General features: G+C 49.3%; 1 protein-coding gene across 2 annotated transcripts in view; it reads left to right on the plus strand.

Annotated features, from left to right (window-relative positions):
* Positions 1-18,837, plus strand: part of LOC126573074 (protein sickie) — a 243,954-nt gene that overhangs the window by 113,353 nt on the left and 111,764 nt on the right. The gene's annotated exons all lie outside the window — the stretch shown is intronic.

An 18,837-nucleotide genomic window follows, 5' to 3' on the forward strand; every position in this document is an offset into this window, starting at 1 on the left:
CCCCTTGAGGGGATCTTTTTTCAGGGAGAAAGTTTTACTCCCTCATCCTTTCCTATGCTGTGCCTTCTTGCCGAAAAAGTTAGAGAAATTCCTCGTGCTCCCTATTCTAACAGCACGCAGCGTTTGGGGCAAGTGCCGCTGCCGAGAAGAGACATTTGTGCTGCATCAGTGACAAAGAAAGATATTAAATTCGTAATCATACGCCTGGCAGCAGCAGCAGCAGCAGCAGCGCCTGGCCTGCAATAGCGATTATCGATCGATAATCGTCCACATTTTTCGTATCCTAAGCAGCTAGTAAAATGGTGATAAATATGGTGGCCACATCCCATAACCGAGGATACACACCAAGGGAGAGAAAACGTTAGCTGAGAACAGCTGCCACAGGCTGAAGGTGCTTGAAACTGTATCATAAAATTGATTAACTAACGCTCTCTAACGCCATTACAAGACTGTTGGTGCTCGCCTTTTTTTACTCGTTTGCTGGTCCCGTGTGGTATTTGAATATTGGGCTATTAAAAACTACAAAGTCTGGTGTGGCCATAACTGGACACGGGATACCAGCGTACCAGCTGTTTGCCTTTTTTTGCGTTGTTTATGGCACCAAACAACTAACTCCAACCATGTGTAACTCATATTCCTGTTCACGGTATCCTTGGGGTCAGGCGGGGTCTTTATTATGATCCCCACTAGCATGGCAGACCCTCTAATGTGAAACCGAACCTAATGCTCACCTCGCCGGACCGGACATAGACCCCAGACCGGAGGGAGTAGCAGCTTGCGAATGACCAGGACAAAGGGACAATCGGAACCGGACGGAACAGAAAGGAGAAGTTTGAAACCGAATCGACAACAGCAATAACGGAAAGCGGCATTAGCCCTTTCATGGTAATGAGAGCCGGTGCCACAGAGAGACACACGGGCCGAGGGTAATCCTTCTCTTCCTGTTGCTGCTACGAATCCGCTGAAGCTCTAAAAAACCGTTTGCGCTCGCTATCTTGTCGCACAATCTCAAAAACGGTGGTAACGACCAGAATGTAAATTTATTCATCGGCATTTGGCTTCCCCCCCTACGCCTTTTTGGACAGTTCAAGTTCAGAATGTCAGTGCGCGGAGGGGCGGAGGGTTGAAATTTATGACCCACCATGCAATGGCGCCACCACTGTGCCTGCATTCCGCAGGACTCAACCAAATAACTCATACGAAGCCACGGGGACGAGCGCACGTGGCCAATCCCAAAAGTATTGACCAAAACGAACGAGGCCAACAAACAGACAAGCCTCCCAACCACTCGATCGATCTTCATGAGGCCAAACTTGATTGATTAATGCACCTACCGTGCCCTCTACTCTGTTTGATGAATGTTGTGATACCACCGCAGTGAATATGCGTCAATTATGCACCCAGAGCCAGCCACCAGTAACTCAAGGAGCGTCGTGGTGGTTTGTGGCAAACAATCATGTTGTAACACCAGTATCTGGAGTTGTCCCCTGTTGGTGGTGAGGAAGCACTTAAAATCTTAGTGGACGCGGCACGCGGCACTAAGATGAAGACAAATATTGGCCTAGGCACGGCTCGGTTCTCCACAAAAAGACAATGCACCTAGTCGGGGGGCGAATTCTCCTCCAGCAAGACTTGTAAGGACACCCCGGGATCCTAATCCTTCGTTGTAGCTGAATCATGGTGGATGGCAGAAGACCAAGGGCAGGACAACGACGGTAGCACTCAAGTAATGGTGTGCTAAACCTCCACCCCACGGCTAGTCACCAGGATAGATGCCGCAGCCATTGTGCCTCGATAAATAATTTCTAATGGTTTTTCTTCCGAGTATCGGAGCGCGCTCCCCCTTTTCCGTTCGTAAGGAGGATGCTCCCCGTTATGCTGCTCGTTTATTTTCATTCCACCTTAACCCGCCACCATGTTTTGTAGCATTTTTCTCCTGCACGAAAATGCTTCCTGCGTCTGCGAAGCCATCGTACACACTGGAAACTATGAAGGCTTGCGACCACGGCCTGCCAGCGGTGGGCAGATAGACAAATGCAAATTCAAATCCTGTAATGTGTGCCTAGACGAGCTACGGAACCGGTCCTTTTGGAAGGAAGCAACCACCGGGAAGCGGAACATAAATCTTGTAACACCCTCCCCGGGGCCCGGGCAACGCGTTCAACCATTTTACGCACCCAAACAGCCCCGCGGACTCCCCCTTTCACCTTCACAAAATTGTCCACAGGACATTGTGGCCCTCTGATGGTCTAAAAATGGGGAGCGCGCGCATAAAGGGTATTCTCGCGTTACGCGCCAAGCGCGTTGGGGTATCCATTTCGGTGCGTAAATCATGTCCCATGTGGCTGACTGTGTTGGTTCAGTTCCCCCTTGATCTCCGGTGCCTGGACTGTCCGACTGGACACAAAATGGCGTGCTGGGAGGTGATTAGGTAGGAACTCAAGGGATCCCTGTTTTGTTCCAGAAGTTCCTTCCTGAATCACACTCGCTCTCTTGCTCAAGTTTCTTCAACTTTTCCCCCCGAAAAACCATCCCAGCGAGTCCTTTCCAGGTGTCCTGTTGGCCACTGGTCCCTTGAGACACGTGCCAGCAGTACTCCGGTCCGGTACTAGCCAAGAGAAAAGAGGAGGGGAACTTTCAAGTCCAAATTAGTGGCATTATTATCGCCATAGTGTAATCTCTGTAGTCGAACCCCTTTTTTAACGTCCGGTGGCGCCCCGTTATCACGCCCAAGGGTTCCGGTTTTTAGTGCTGCTTATCTGCCTAACCACCAGTACGATGTGATAGTGCCTCTCCTCCTCCCCGGGGGTTGGATAGCGCATCATTGAACGAGCGTTTAGAGACTCGTCAGGGACGCATTATGGATTCATGATGATCCCTGCGGTTCGTCTAATGCGCAGAGCAGCTCGATGCTCTGTTGACATTTTGTGGCATTAGTGGCAACGGCGGGCTAATGGAAAGTTATCCAACCTGCGGCGATGCATTAATTTGTGGCCGATGTTAAAGGCCTCCAACGAAAAGAATGGCTCCAGAGAGAGAACTGTGATGTGTTTCCGTTCTATTCGTTCTATTCGCTTGTCCAAATGAAATCGTGCCATAAAAGGGTAAACAAATCGAGGCGCGGCTGCTACGGCGGCGTCGAGAATCTTATCGGAGATCATAAATCAGACCACCACTCGACACATCAAACGACAGAGTTAGAACTTCTGCTTCCCTCCATTGTTTCCATCCAGTTCGATTCGATCCAGACCCACAATGCACTTGAACTTCGAAAACTCAAATTCCGTCGATGGCGTCGATGACAATGAAACCATTTTATGCCCCTTTTTTGTTGGTCGAACATCGCGACATGAAAGGGTTCGTCGATTGCCTTCCATAAAACCAACTTCCTTTCTCTGGTCTGGTCTCTATCCCGGGGGCTCCGGGCTGGATACTCTTTTGACACGTTTTTGACGCGATCCATCAATGGGAATAATTATTCTTTTACATCATTTTCCATCGAAAACCCCCATCATCGCGTCGCATCGCATCGCTCGTCGTGACCTGCGGGGAGCACGCAGGAGCAAGAGAAGACGACCTGGGCCAATTAACATACTGGTCCGGAAATGAACCCCTTTTTCTACTGCCGGGCCCATAACTCAATTCCAGTATAAACACAGTGTCTGGAGGGCATTTGTTGTCGTCTCTTTAAGCATCGCAGCTACGCGCACACACAGCGCACATACAATTGAACAATCCACTCGTGGTGAATATGTTTCCAAATTGTGACGAAGGGTGACAGAGCGACGAGCTCGAACGGTCGCCTCCGGGGGTGGCGCATCATTTTGAGCCGTATTGTTCGGTGGTAATTGAATTTGGGACTAAAATTGCATTTAAAATCTCCACACCTTTGGGCCCTTCTCTTGGGGTCTGACACTTTTGAAGTTCATCTACAACCCTATCCGGGGTTCAAAACACAAACCGCCGGTGGCAGCATCGGGATGATCAGCATGCATTTATGCGGTGCGAACAGCAACAACACTCACCACAACAACAACAACAACCCAGGTCGACTTTCAAAGAATCTCTTCACCATTCCATTCCGTTTTCGTGGATGAAAAACTTCCTCCCGGTCGGCGGTTTTTCCCGGCAAAGTTTTCTCGTCGCCAAAAAGAGGCCCCCAGGCGGATGAAAATCAATTTAGATTTACATATGCTACTGCTGCTGCTGTTGCTGCTACTTCTGCGAGAGACAAAGGAATCCACAAAAGATTCGCACACGTCTGGGTGGTCCACTGAGAGAGGTGGGCGCTACTTGCTTCCACGTAAATTGATGCTGCTAAATGGTGTTCTGGTGGTGTTGCTGGTGCTTTAAGAGGCCGCGAAAAGTGCTGGCGGTCGTTTTTGATGTTTTAAATTTCCATTTTGAAAGGGTTTCGTGACCTCATGCTTTCGCGAGGTGACAAACAGTGAATGAGTTTTTGCGATTAAACTGCTCCAACGTGTGCGAGCGTGACTTTTGTGCCACAAAAGTGCAAAAGTGGTTAATCTTTGCTTATTTAAATAACAATTGCTGTCTAATTTCAATACTTTGCTCGTTAGTTTCTCCCAAAAAATATATTGTCCGCCCTCAAGAAGAAGTGCTTTACTTGAGATATGTACCGGGTGAGGGTGGTTGTCACCCTTGTCGCCACGGAGATCCACCAACTCTTTCCACCACAAAAAATCGTCAACATTTGCCCTTTCATTCCAGCATAAGTCGATGGCTGCTATCTCTCTCTCGACAACATTGCCGGCTCGCGGTTGCTAAGGTTACGGCGTCCATACGCCAAGCACGCGTTCTCTGGCGTGTGTCACGAGTTCGGAGAACATCTCGCTCGTTTTCTCTCTCTCGATTGAGAGAGGTTCACGAAGGCGCACGAACCGACTTTTACACCGCGGTACCAAAATTAGTGACTTTAACTACACTCTGTCCACTTTCTATAGCAGCACCCACAGGTTTAGCGTATCTTCCTTGTCGTCTTATGAATTCAACTTCTTGTTTTGAGAAATTTTAAATAGACAAAATTTATTTAATATTATTATTTTCCCCAGGATGTCAATAAGAAGTATTTTAGAGAAATAAGGGAAAATAAAACCACATTTTATGGTTTTCTTTTGTGTTCGTTTGGATATATTTGGATTTGGACGATGGTTTGGTGATTAAAAAAATCCTCAACTATTCCAAACTTGTTTCTTTAGGGATACTTTTTTCTATTTTGAAGCTTAATTTTGGCATTTTTGCGTTTTGTGGTGTTTAATATGTTTAAAGGTTCCTCAACTAAACTCAACTTAAAAAAAATCACCACAAATTAGTTGCAAGTTAGCTATTCAACTTTTGACAACTGGTTTGACTTATAACTGTCTCAAATTTAAGCGAAAATTTGTTAACTAATTATAAGAAAAGATAGTTAGGTCTACGGACTGATGTTGATTAATTAAAATCCCAAAAAGCGAACAGCATAAACCAGAGAATCCACGAGAATCCGTGGTGCCACTCTCATTTCGCTAGCCGTACCACGATGTTCAATCTCGTTTCTCAGCCCACTGGCATCGACTCATCTCACCGGCTGGCTGGCTGACTGACTATCTCTCCGGTTTGGTCCCGGTCGAATCATTTTCCTTTCGCCTTTCGTAGCGCGCGGATCGTTGTCGTCGGTACGTTCGTTTCGTTGCGAATCCGCGGTGTCCCGTGTGCCGGTGTTGTCTTCGCACGCGTTTGTATTGTTTTCGTGCTCGTGCTGTTTTTGTGATACGAATCCGTGGCGTGGTGCACCCCTAGGTTTTCCCCCGGAATCAAAAGGCATACCGTAGGGGTGCGTGTCGCATTAGAGGGCGAAGGGTCCTTTCCGTAAAGCGTAAAGTGTACACACATCTGGCCCCTTTTTCGTGGGCCCCTTCCGCTCAGTGTGTGTCCGTTTGGTGGTGGAATACCGAGCGCCGCTGAGGGCGCTACGCTCAAACACACGAGCCGTGAACGCCAGGGAGAGCAGCAAGGTCCCGGGTGCCGATTAGATAAGGCACGCACGCAGTGGTGGTGATCGCGCGCGCGAAACTTGCGCGCAAAGAGTGCAGTACTACCAGAAGTGTAACAACACAGAAATGGGAATCGTAAAAATCGATTAGCAACTACAATATCAGTGAGGTCACCGGCGACTACGAGTGTCGAGAGTGATCATGCTGCGAGCAGTTCGCAAAGAAGATAGATAGGAGGCCAAAGGTGTTGCACCACCACCACCAGCACCCGTCACTCCCCCGTTTGATGCCACTTCCTGGGCTTTTCTGTGCGATAAGGAGCGTACTGCGTACGAAGAACGCGTTGCCCGCTCTGTCTGTTTGTTTTATGTGCAATCAATTAATGTGAAGATCGCGGTTTCGACAAAGTAGAACGTCGAGGCGTGGAGTGGAATGAGCGTTTGATTGCCGAGTGAGCAGCTGACTTATGTGTGGCGACAAACGGTTAATGATTTCATCCTTTGGTCGGCTGCAAGTGTCGCAGAAAGTTAATTAATAGTCGCGCGGTTCATAAATCCGCATACTCCTACAGGTTCTTCGCTTCATTTATCAAAAGTGATTGTCACTGGCATACTATCCAGGATCAATTCCCTTCGTTTGCTACAACTTTGTGTGTTCCACAACGGGGGAAAATAGGAAGAGGAGGATAGCAGAGCTTGTTGCAGGTTTCCATCTTTTGCATCGATGATTCACCCTTTAACCGGGAAGAGGATGAAAAGATGAGAAGGCTAGGAAGTCATTGCCGATCATGTCCACGGAGAGCGACCGAGTCTCGGGCACTTCACTTTTGTGGGTTTTGTGTGCGCTGCTTGTGGCTGGCCACCAGACACCAGACCAGACATCAGCCCAGGCTGCCACCAACGGAAAGGGACAAGTGTAAACAGAAACCACATAACGGCAAACGAAGAATCGAAAGCCAAGGTTGGTCTTCCTCGTCGTCGTCCACGTCATCTCTCCGGGCAACTCCGGGGCCTGTACGGATTCGCATCGAGATGTGCCCCCTTCCGATGCAGCATATTCTTCTGCTACGGCTACAAACCAGGGGGATGAACGCAGGAGTTAGGCCGCTGGCGAAAAATGTAAACAGATCCCTTTTTGATCTGCCAAACAGAGAGCAAGGGGCCTGTAGGCTCAACACACACCCTGTTTGGCATCACAATCCGCAAATAGTTAAGAGAAAATCAACATGATAAAAATGCATAGAAGAAGGCGGACAGAAGAAGAAGAAGAAGTAGCAGCAGACACAATCAACCCCTCCAGAGAAGTAGTGGGTGATTTGCTTTCGTTTCTCTTTCACTCCATTAATGTCTGTCTGTTCTGGCCCTCTGAGTCTCTAAGGTGCTGCTTTCTGCAACCCAATTTATGGTTATCTCGCACCGATCGGGGCTTTATCTGGTCGTGTTGAACATTCGATAAACATTTGTCAAGTTTTGGGAACAAACCGGGGGGAAACCTTTCGCGTCTAGCAAAGGATTACGCAAACAGATTGGCAGCACCATGGTTCTTCACTTTGTGGAGATAAAAATTCATGAGGCCTAGCACAAGTTTAAAGTGCATCCAGTTTGTTAGGTTCGGGGTGCTCGTTGATGGTGGTGGACATTCAATCTAATTGATTAAACATTTCGCTATCGGAATGGGGGACCGGAATGAAAACGGGACCGTAGACAATGCGAGGTGCTTGATAGCTTCTGGATAGAGGCAGATAAGAGGATCAACACAACAGTCCATGAATGAATGAAAACACGAGCACGGAGGGACCCCAAAAAGGGACCAGGAATGCGGAGATCAAACAAATCAGCCTCGCAACATGTTTGCAGAACACAAACAGCTTATCTCTCTCTACCCATCGTCCTGCACTGTTTCGCGACCGCGCGGTCGCCGTCGCGAATTACTGACTGAAAGGGGAATAGACCAGGTTTGCGAGTAAATAATGAAAATTATTTATTGAAAAAGGGACGTCCTATAATGCTCACACCGGCTATCCCGGGGACAATGTCGACCGTGAGGACAAACATTGCTTCTCGGGGTGCTCTTGGAAAGATGGGAACAGGGCACGCTGTTGGCGTTCGCTATTTTCCTGAACAAACTGCGATATTGTTCGGTGTGTGAATGATCGTAAATTCCGTGCACAAGACACTAGAACACACAGCACTCTTTCGTTCGGGTGCTCTGCCGTGGTCCCAAAGGGAGATTCCTTCCAATTTTAAAACCCATTCCACGCTTCCACTTCATCGCGCAGAATACTTTCTAGTCTCGTTCTACTCGTCGGACGAAATGGACGATTTTTCCCCGGCGACATTCTAGAAAATGTGTCCACAAGAGATGAAGGAAAACCATGGGAACACGACAGCAGCAGCAGCAGCAGCATAATCATTCGCAAGTGATAGTGCAACTTTTGAGGTTCCTGGGCGACCGAGACCGAAATGCATGATCTGGTATCGTCTCCCCAGCAGTTTGTTGCTGCTAATGGATCAACGTGTGCAAGAACCAAACAAAAAACACAGACTCTTTACCACAGCACAGACCACACGTCATCCGGCTGCATCCATATCGATGACGTTGACAAAAGAGGAGGGTGTCGACAGGCGCGCCTCGTTTGCTGGATGTTTCTTTAAAAACATTTCAACACACACGCGCGCGCTCTCGCTGGTCACGAGCACTCCAATGCCGAGTCGCGTCATCAAACGCCCTCTCGAACCCTTTTTTTGGGGGAGGAAAGACACGGCATTACCACGACGACGGCAACGAAGACGAAGCGCAGAAGAGGAGAGCAATCTCTTTCCAGTATTCCGGTGTTTCCATTCCGAGAAGTGTTTTTCCTGCTTCCCGAGAACCGAGGAAATCCGGGGCTCATGTTTTGGGGGGCTAGAGTTCCGGGTACAGATGAAACGTGAACCATCGCCCACAACGATACCAACCATCATCATCATCATCATCATCCTCCTTCTTCCTGGTTTGATTACACATTGCTGACTCCAAAAAGGGGAGGAGGAGCTGGATGGCTTAAGTGAAACGAGCAATTTGTCTACCAAAGAGCATAGATCGCTCGCTTTTGTGGATAAGCTTTTCCGGAGTTTTTGGGAGTTTTTCGGAGTTTGTAGCGGCTTGGCTTGTTTTACGCCCTCCTGAAGCAAAGATTAATCGGATCGTCTCATCGTCCCCGGGAACAATCGCTCCGGGAGCAAACAATGACTCCGGGCTAAAAAGCTGTCAACATAACCACGACCACAACGATGACAACGACGACGACAACGAGGAAGATGATGATGGTAATGATGAGATCGCAACTGTTAAAACATCTTGCACAATCACGAACCATCTGCCAGTGTTTTCGTTTATCAAACAAAAGAGACAATCCCCGAATTGCATCTCGACAAAGTGCGCCTTGGTCTCTGGTCCATTTTTTCCATGCTTTTCCGGTCACAGCGCTGTCCTCATCTGTGTCATCACGGGCCCCCCGAGGCAGGGAGATCATAAATTTTTCATCGGAAAAATGAAAATATTTACAGCTGCGTACCACCACGAGCACTAACCGAGCTGCAACGACCATAAAAGAGAAATCTTTCCTGCGCTCTTTGGGTCCGTTTTCCGGGATGGTTTTTTGGGCCACTGCCACCACCACCGCACAAACCCGCGTGTCTCTCGTTCGCTTTTCATTCGCAGTTCATTTGATGTTTATGTATCAACATGATGCCGGCCGGCCAGCCAGCCAGTCTGCCAGCCTGTCCGCTTCCGGGAGTGTGGGCAGCAGCACAGGCAGCAAAATATGAGAAAAGTCTTCGTCTCTTTATCTCGATTGCTGGTCGCTCGCTTGGGAGGGCTGCAGCATCACGAGCCACGTTTGTACGGCAAGGTGGGCAGCATGATGTTTTGAGGTGCCTTCGGCAGCCACCTTAATTTATGCGTCCGAAACGCACGGCAGCGCGAGACCGCACGAGAGTGCCCGATAAGTGAGTAAATTAATAAAATCACCTCCTCCCGAGAGGCCCACTTTTTTCGGGTCTGCCGCAGCTCCAACGCGCGAGTTGAAGTGCTGCTGGTGCTGCTCCGATTTGGTGCCGCAGGGAACCGCCGCCGAAAAGAATGGCGAATAAACAGCATAAATCGTGGCCGCGGTAGAAAGTGTGCAATTTGTTGTATCAACGCTTTTCCTTTGGGGCGCTAAACTCACTAAACACGGACGCGATAGACATTCCGTGGTGCGCTCTCTTCAGTCCTTCGGTTGGCCAACAAGTGGCCACCGCTCACACATAAATCGCGTCACCAATCGCAGGCGCCCCAAAAGTGAGTAAATATTGTGATTGGCATTGGGATGGATGGATGGCTGGGAAGCTGGCTCTGGAGTACGCAAATGGTTTTGCGGGAGCGCGGGAAGGTAATTGATTTCTCTGGCCCCTAGTCTGCACCAGACCGATTACTCTGGATCTGTTGACCTTCGGGGGATTTTCTGTTGACTTCACAGACCGCTCTAAGTGGTACTAAAAATTAAGATACGCTGACGTCCATTTTGCTTTAATGAATTACTAAACGATCGTTTAAGAGATCGAGCGCCGCTTATACTTTCGAATAACTTGGAATACATTTCTTGTGGCGTGCTCTGGTGGTGGTCTTTCCACCGAGGATAGATAGGGATAAGCAAATTGATTTACGACCGAGCATAAAACTTCTCTTTAAAACCCTGAAATGCATCAAAATCGTACATGAATCACGTTGATCGCGAAACAATTAGTCTGATTGTGGTTATCGCACACAAAAGGATGACACGATGGACATCTGGAAGTAGCAAGAGGTCCCTGCCTACGAGGCCATTAATCAATATTAGTGACCGCTTTCAATTAAATAAAATTCAATTTATGAGCCGCCACTGCGAGGGTCCTCGGTGGCAGATTTTTGAGGTAATGTGCTCTGCATCGCTTACAGTAAGCCAGACAACGGCAGCAAATGCAATTGCATCCCCCTGGTGCGTTGTTACAGCAGCTGCACCCCCACGGGGTTTCACATTTCGCTTTGCCTTCATCGCGTTCCCTTCTGTCTTCCCCCCAAAAAGCCACGAGAAGAGAAAGGTGTAGCCACCATCGATACCGCCAATGACACCGACGATGATGATGATGATGATGAAAGTAATGCCCGTTTGGTCGCCAGTCGCTCTTGCATCCTTCCTCGTGCTGCTGCTGCTGCTGCTGCAGCTCTAAATCCTTTCGCTCGCCAATTGCCATTGTGTTCCTGTTCCTTAAGTCCCCCCGACGGTGACCTGGCCAGACCAGGTGTTCGATCGTTCGTTTCTGGGATTGCGGTTCAAATGCGATTTCCGCGTTCACGGAACCGTTTCCTTTACCGCTTCACGACGACGGATTCCACGACACCAGAGACCGGTTTTCGGTCCGGTTCTGCGACGACGATCAAGACGCGGGTGGACGGACGGATGAATAATCGAACAAATATGGCGTGCGTGCCGCGCCACGGCCACGGCGACCGGGCGACGAGTGCAGGCAATATTTCGTCTATTTACCAATGCCGCACCCCGCTCGTTCTCGTTGTGTTTTAGGAGAGGAGTGAGACCGACCGATCCGGGGGGGTGCCTTGGCCGGAGTCTTGCTTCGTCTGCCACACTCCTTCTTAATGCAATGACACGACGCGCGACGGTGCGGACGGTGCAATTTATTGCATTTTTATGTTTTTTCCTGCTTCGGTCGGTAGGTCAGACCGAGACCTGCAAGTGGGCACCCCTCCCTCCTTTTGCAACTCGACAACCGATACACCATTTGCGCCTTGAAGGATTAGCGTCTTTGTGTTGTGTTGTGTGCTGTTCACGAAGACGTCACCGGATTTTGATGACATTTTGATAGCAAACTGGCGTCGTCGCATCGTATCGACACTCCGTTCCTTCGCAAGACGACATTTGGCTCGTAGGCGGTCCGTTGTGTGGCCCACAAGGTGGCACTTCTTCCAAGAAAACTTCGTGTGTCAGCGAGTTCGAGGTTAGCGAGCCAACCGGCGCGGTGCTATAGCTTCCAAGTCACACTTTTAATTGTGTGTCTTCCACACCAGACCTAACGATCCAAATCGAGGGAACCGCGATGGGGTTGATTTATTGGCAAAACGGTTCGAACGTTCCACACTTGGAGTCGTGAAGTCATTGAACTCCTCGTCGTCCAACGCGCAACGCCTGGTGACGCCTCGTATTGAACCTATTTCCTTTCCAGACGATTGGCTGCATCCTGTTCCCGGTGCCTCCGTTTTGTGACGCTACAAGACCTCCTCGCTCCCGAAAGTTCCGAGTTTTTGGGCCGGGCGAACTGTCGAATGCAGGACCGACAGCAGGACGCTTACCGTCCCAATCAGGCGTCAGCTGTCGTCGGCAGCTATGACGCTCGAGCCGGTTTCCAGCTCGACAAACGATGATAAATGATTATGCAAACACACGGTACCGCCAGTGCTTCGATAGCTGGTTGCTATATTGCATGAATCCGAAGGCCTCTTGCAAGAGAGAAGCGAGCGCAGATTCGATAATTGCAACTCGGCGCACTGGTTGAAGGTGAAGGACCGTCGATCCATTTGCTGCAAATATCGCGAACAGTACCGACCGGTCATCGGTGCATTTGGTTGGGATAATATTGACCCAAGAGCCCGGTTGCTTTTCCCCGATGATAATTGAATGGACAAACGAGTGTTTGCCTATCCGAGGGGCCGAACAGCATCGTGGCCTTCCGATGTAATGTGCTGGAGTGAATGGTCTCTCTTCCATCCCGTGACTGAAACAACATTATCACGCGGATTCCTTTAGGGTACGATTCTCGATTCTCGGTTGGGTTGTACCAAAGGTTTCGTCCTTTTTATAACGGCTAGCAACCTTCTAGTGGTGTTACGTCTCCCAGACATGCTGCTCCTGTACATCCATTCATCTTGTTGCCACGAGATGTGGAAGCGATGTAGATGAATTAATCCTCGAACTCGAAACATGCAGCTGCGCTTGTGCTCGTGCCTGCGGTACACTTGAATCGATTGCTCAAAACTGCATTCGACAGCATCGCTCGCTCGCTGGCTCTTTTTCTATTAATCTTGGACACACAAACGAAAAATGGGGCTAAGCGGAACACACAAAGGAACACTTCCGAAAGTGCTTCTCGTGAGTGCATAGAAAGCATAAAAGAGGGCGAACGGAGCGATAGACCATTTTCAGCTATATAATATGAAGCGCCCCCGTTCTATGTGTGTTTCAGGGAGTAAGTCTGTGTTTGTGGTGGCCATTGTTTTTCCAACCCCTCCTCGATGCCGAAAGGACTTCCGTACAGGCAACAGCAAGACTTGCGAGTCCTGTTCAGCGTCCGTGAAGGAACATGAACTGCCAGCAGAGGAACGGAGAGTGGAGTCCGTTTCCAGACGGTCTTCTCCTCAGCTCCTTAATGGTACGATATTGTTTTTCGATCAGCTTCCGGTCTAGCTGGTGCTTCTCCAGTTGAGCGCTTCAGTTGAGCCGCGAAAACCGAACTTCGAATGCACTTCGTTGATTCAATCCGGCATTCGGATCGTATCGAACGTGAAAAATGGCGTGAATTCGTTCGCAAACATCATCTCCCAAAATGCAATCAAGTGGAACACGCTCCAGCTCCATTGCTCCGAGATGCTTCTCCAGAGAAACCGAACCATCGGAGTGATTGAGGCGGAAAGAAGCATTTAATGGGAAAAAAACGGATTTAACGATGCAATGCCGATCGTCGGGGGAGTTGAGCTCGCTCGCGACAGTGATTCATGATTGTGATGTGAGCGCTTGCGCCCTCGCATGTCATTTGAATGTCATGATTTTATGATGCAGCAACTCGCTTCTCCTCGTCCTGCTTCTCTTCTCCCTCGTCCCTCGTCTGTTCTCATCTGCGACCAATCAATTTTCCGTTGTCCTGCTTCTGTCACTGGTTACGAGGAGTGACAATTGCTACTGGCAAAACAGGGAGGACAGGGATTAGCTCAAAGACAGACAGACAGATACTGGCATGCTCTGGTCCCTGAGCTTGTCTCGAGATTGATGAGAAGCAGCCGAGACCGACCAACCGACCGAACGACTGTCGCTGATTGACGAGCATCGTCGAGTCACGCGTTCCAACGGGATCTTCTTGTGTTGGTAGGATTAGAGACAAATACACACGCCAATTCCACGGGGTAAATCAGGAAAAATCGTCAATCCCTCGGGTGGTGCAGCACTTTTCATTTTTTAAACAATTTCCTCCTCGAATGTCCATTCGACCGTGGAAATCTCCGAGAAGTACACCCTCAAGCGAGCATAAGCACCCTCTCTCTCCGTTCTCGCCCAATAATGGATGACTCACTGTGCGAATGATTAGCTGGAAAATGTAGATGATGATGGTTCATATATAATTGAAAATTATGATGCAAACAGCGTGGATGAGGGTTGAATTTTGATCCTTTGAGCGGGCTCACCACTTGTGGCACGTTCCACGCGTTCGCTAAAGTGCTCGTCTGCTCCGATGAAGGGGGTGAATTTTAATATCATTTAGCTCGGACAGACCATCGGGAGTTGACAAAATGGCGAACGAAAAACGCGTTGAAACAAGAGGCTGACGCTGACGTCCATACTTCATCTCTTTGGTGAAGCCTCGAGGGTTCATTGATTTCGCTGCAAGTTTTTCACAAAAAGGGGGACCTTTGGCGAGGTATTTGCTTTCCGTCGCTGTAGTGTGTAGTTGACATCTTTGGACGCTCAGTAAGTGAGTGGAAAATTGGCCAGCACAGTGGCAGGCGGGTACCCCAGTTTATCGTTAAAGTTGTCATCGTAGTCGCAGCAGCAGCACGGCCAGAGAGCCGTAATTAAGGAGCTAAAGCGCGTAATTACAAGAGCGATGCTTGGCTGCATCTGATGCCTGACGCACCACCATCATCATCATTATCCTTTGCTAAAGATGAAGAAGGGCACCGAGAGTCTCGAGAAAAGTGTTTCATTTCCATCAGCTTGGAATGAGAACGTTTAGCCATCGAGCATCGCATCCTCTGGATGGGTTTCGAGTCGACTTCATTTCATCTCGTCGATGAACTAACATCCTTCTTACAGTGGATCGAAGACGGGAAAATTGAATTTTCATTTCCTTGTTCTCGCATTTACCACGTTTCGCGTTCGCCAACCGCCTTTCATCGATGCAGAGTGCTATTGGAATCGCAAAGGAACAGCAAGTGCACTCACGTCAAGTGATGGAGTTATGATTATTATTCAATCGATGATTCAATTCCGGTATTTGAAACGAGACGTTTAGTTTTCTCGGTTGAGTTGGTTTCTAGCTTGTGAGGATGAAATGTACTCTAGTTGTTATTCTACTGCTGGCGCCACTATCAATGTTTGTTGGTCTACTGATGAGTAATGAAACCTAAATACTTCTTCCCGATGCAGTCTTTGAAACCTGCTGGAGGAATAGAATCCCCCCTATCTGCTCCATTCTAGCAACATAAAGCCCACCGACAACACTTAAATGATAAATTGCTCCGCTCCCAGTCATTCTCATTATACAGACCTCATCCCCCTCCACCCATTTCCACCGGATTATTCTTCTCCAAATTTCCCCGTGTCATCCCGGCGAGATTCCCCAACATAAAAATAATTCCGTGGGTGTAGGATTAAGCGATTTGGCTCTCCTCCCCTTCCCCGCACAAAGGGAAATCGCTCGCTGAGGCAGAAACGACTAAAATTGGCCATCTCGCCACCACCACCACCACCTTGATCTGCCTCTGTCAGTGACAAACTTCATCAAATTAGCTTTCATCATTTCGTTTATGCTTTGTGCGCTCGCTAGAAAGAGATACTTCCGGCATGATCCTGGGGAGGGATTCTTCAAAGCAGTGAACTGCCGCCAAGGGAAATCTCACCGGAACCAGAACCCTCGCAAAACGCACGCAGGTGTTGCAGTCGTTCCCTCGTAGCGTCACTGAAGCGCTTCACTTCCCACCAGAGTTGAAGCCCCAGGATGGTGCGGGCGCGGTGTCCTGGAACTCGATTAAATTTTTATTCGCTCAAGCTGCTTTGCTTCCCCAGGAATTCCTGGAACGCGTAGACGCGTGTTCTGCGTTCCTGCTCCTGGAACGCCGCCACAAAAAAGATAACGACCCGCCGGTAGCGCCGCGGTGAATGTTTCACCCTCGTCGCAGCGCGTCTTGCACTGATAAGAGCAAGCTGGCAAGCTAGTCTTACCTAGAAGTCTATGAGTTCACCCTCCAGAATCCAGCAACCAAGAGTGCAAAAAAAAAGGAGAGAAAGGTTGACACAAGAGTAATTTAGTGAAAAATTGAATGTAATCTCCCAAAAGACGGGACGGAAAAGGTTGCGCATAGCTTTAATCAGATTTGCACCACATCGGCATACGGGTGGTGCGTTCGTTTGCATAATGAGCGGAAGTGCAAATATGATTGATGACGACCATAGCGTCTTCTAATTCCCTTATCTATTCGCTGCAAACTACTAACCGTTAAGGAGGGATTTTATGCATGAAAAACGGGTTTTTTAAATATATTTTTTCTACGATAAAGTTCCTAAAACATGGCGCAATATCCTGTAGGATAGGAGCTCCTAATGGCCACATTTCGATAGGTAATACACGTCATTGCACAACACTTCCGCAACGTGGTCTAATAGAGACAGCAGCAATCACATCACGCCATTGCCAGTAACCTTCTCGCGCATGAAGCCAGAAGCTGTCAAAACAAATTTAGAAGCGATCGTTCGACGTCACAAAAAAAACGCCTCTCGATCAACGACTCCAACGGTAGCTGCTATTCCTGGTGCTATTTTTGGTTGTTATCATAACACGCGCCAGCGACTAGACGACTACTTTGGAGCCTGAAACCAAGGGACCAAACAGTTGGCGCAGTCATTAGTCCGTCCGTCACGGGGTTTAGCGGTGTGGTGCGCACACACGCGTTCTCGCGCCTGCAACCCACCACCCTGGTGGTGGTCAATTAATCAGGCGTGCTTCTGGCATGCGCTGGACACTGCGGGATCCGCGCGCGGTCGCTCCCGGGAGGACGGGTACGATTTGTCGGGACAAATCTCTCCAGTTGTCACGCGTCGTCTCACCCATTTACCGCGCGCAGACAATAAATCATCGAAGCCCTTTTGCGTTCGTCCCGTTCCACCGCAGGACTGAACGCGATGTGAAACAAGGTCCGATAAGGCGCGCAACAAGCGATGCCCGGCCCGGATCCGATCCTTTTAGACTCAATTCCAACCGCGACGACCACGACCAGGTCCACGAGGTCCAAGAGGGCACTCGTGGCGCGGTCAAGATTGATCACCAACTACTGCGACTGCTGCTGCTGGTGGCTGCTTGAATTAATTGGACCGATCTTATCGTCACGAATCCACTCTCCTCTGGAGCCCCTTGTCGACGGACGTCAGAGGCTCCTCGACGTGCGGGGCTCGTCGTGGTCAGCTTATCTCCCTCTGCGGCTGCTACTGGACCCATTGCTAAGAGGCTGAAATTATCACGTCTAAACATTTGACAAAGCCAAGTCAAAATTGGTGCCGCCAATTCCGGTAGGATGGCGAACCGACTCCCCGTATAAGGAAGCGCCCGCTAGGATTGTAAAGCTGTTGTCATGTTTTCCATCTTCACGGTCATTCGCTTCAGTTTGGGGTCCACGCTACAAGAGGGCCGGTCGCGGACTAAACGGTCAATTATCAGATTCGCCAAAATTATCTGTTGCATGCCGGCGGACACGATCCTCTACTGCCGACCGACTGAATCCGAGAAAGGAACGAACGATCTGCATGGCACGTCGTTTGATGTAGGTTAAGGCCTCGGTTTCTCTCGTGCCAAGTCACTCCGCGGTTCGCCACCAATAAACAATGTTTGCGACAACGGGCCGTAGGCGAACGGACGAGTTTTGTGCAAAATTTAAGGCAGACCGTAACGCGATCTTCGCCGTTTTTGGGACCAAATCCCAGGGAGTGAGTCAGATGCACGAAAAACAACGCAAAACACGCGGCGGCACGATCTGCATATGATTCAGCTTCCACGACCGAGACCGCTGCTACGGAGGAGGAAGATGTGGAGCACACGATTTGGAACATTTTTCACTCGACTGTCTCCTGTGGGTAAGGTAGCTAAAGGCAGCTGACAGGAGACAGGAGCGAAGATATATTTATAGAGGACAGTCGCAGTCCACTCCAGTGGGTTGGAAATCAATTGGAAATCGTACTTAAGTTATTGGTTTAGCGAAGCTTAGACGCACGAGAGATGCCGATGCCGAGCCCCTAACACTCGCCAAGATGTAAATTGATAAACGGTAATCCGCTTACCGGTTGTCCGGTTGGGGTGCTCCTGGAACTTTGCGCTAGTCCAGCACAAACCCATTAAGCGGTGATATTAATTAACGCCTCACATATTGCCATTCCACCGCCTGGGCTTTCTAGCTCCCTTCTCGCCTGTGGTCCGTGTGCGCAAGTTTGTTACATTTGCGGGACCTTAATGATTGAACACGCACAGCCAGTGTAAGGAACAGATGATGCATCCCAGCAGCAGCAGCAGGAGGGATTGCCGCTCTGAGATTGCATCGCCTTGAAATTAATTAAGCGCAACGATAAGGCGAGGTTCCGTCGACTTCTCGCCAAGCAGTCCGTAGTCCGTCCGTGGTGGTGGTATTAATCTTTTCGCCAGATTTGCGTCCATGTCTGGACATGATAGTGGTGACTGGGTGCAACGTGGTCAGCGTCAGGTCGTGTTTTATGTGTTACTACTGTCCTTCTTGCAATCGCGGCATTAGCGCAAACCCTAGGAACCCATGTCTGGTGCTGTACCTTAGCCTTTTA

The sequence above is a fragment of the Anopheles aquasalis genome, chromosome 2 (assembly GCF_943734665.1).
Source record: "Anopheles aquasalis chromosome 2, idAnoAquaMG_Q_19, whole genome shotgun sequence".
NCBI classification, from domain to species: Eukaryota; Metazoa; Arthropoda; class Insecta; order Diptera; family Culicidae; genus Anopheles; species Anopheles aquasalis.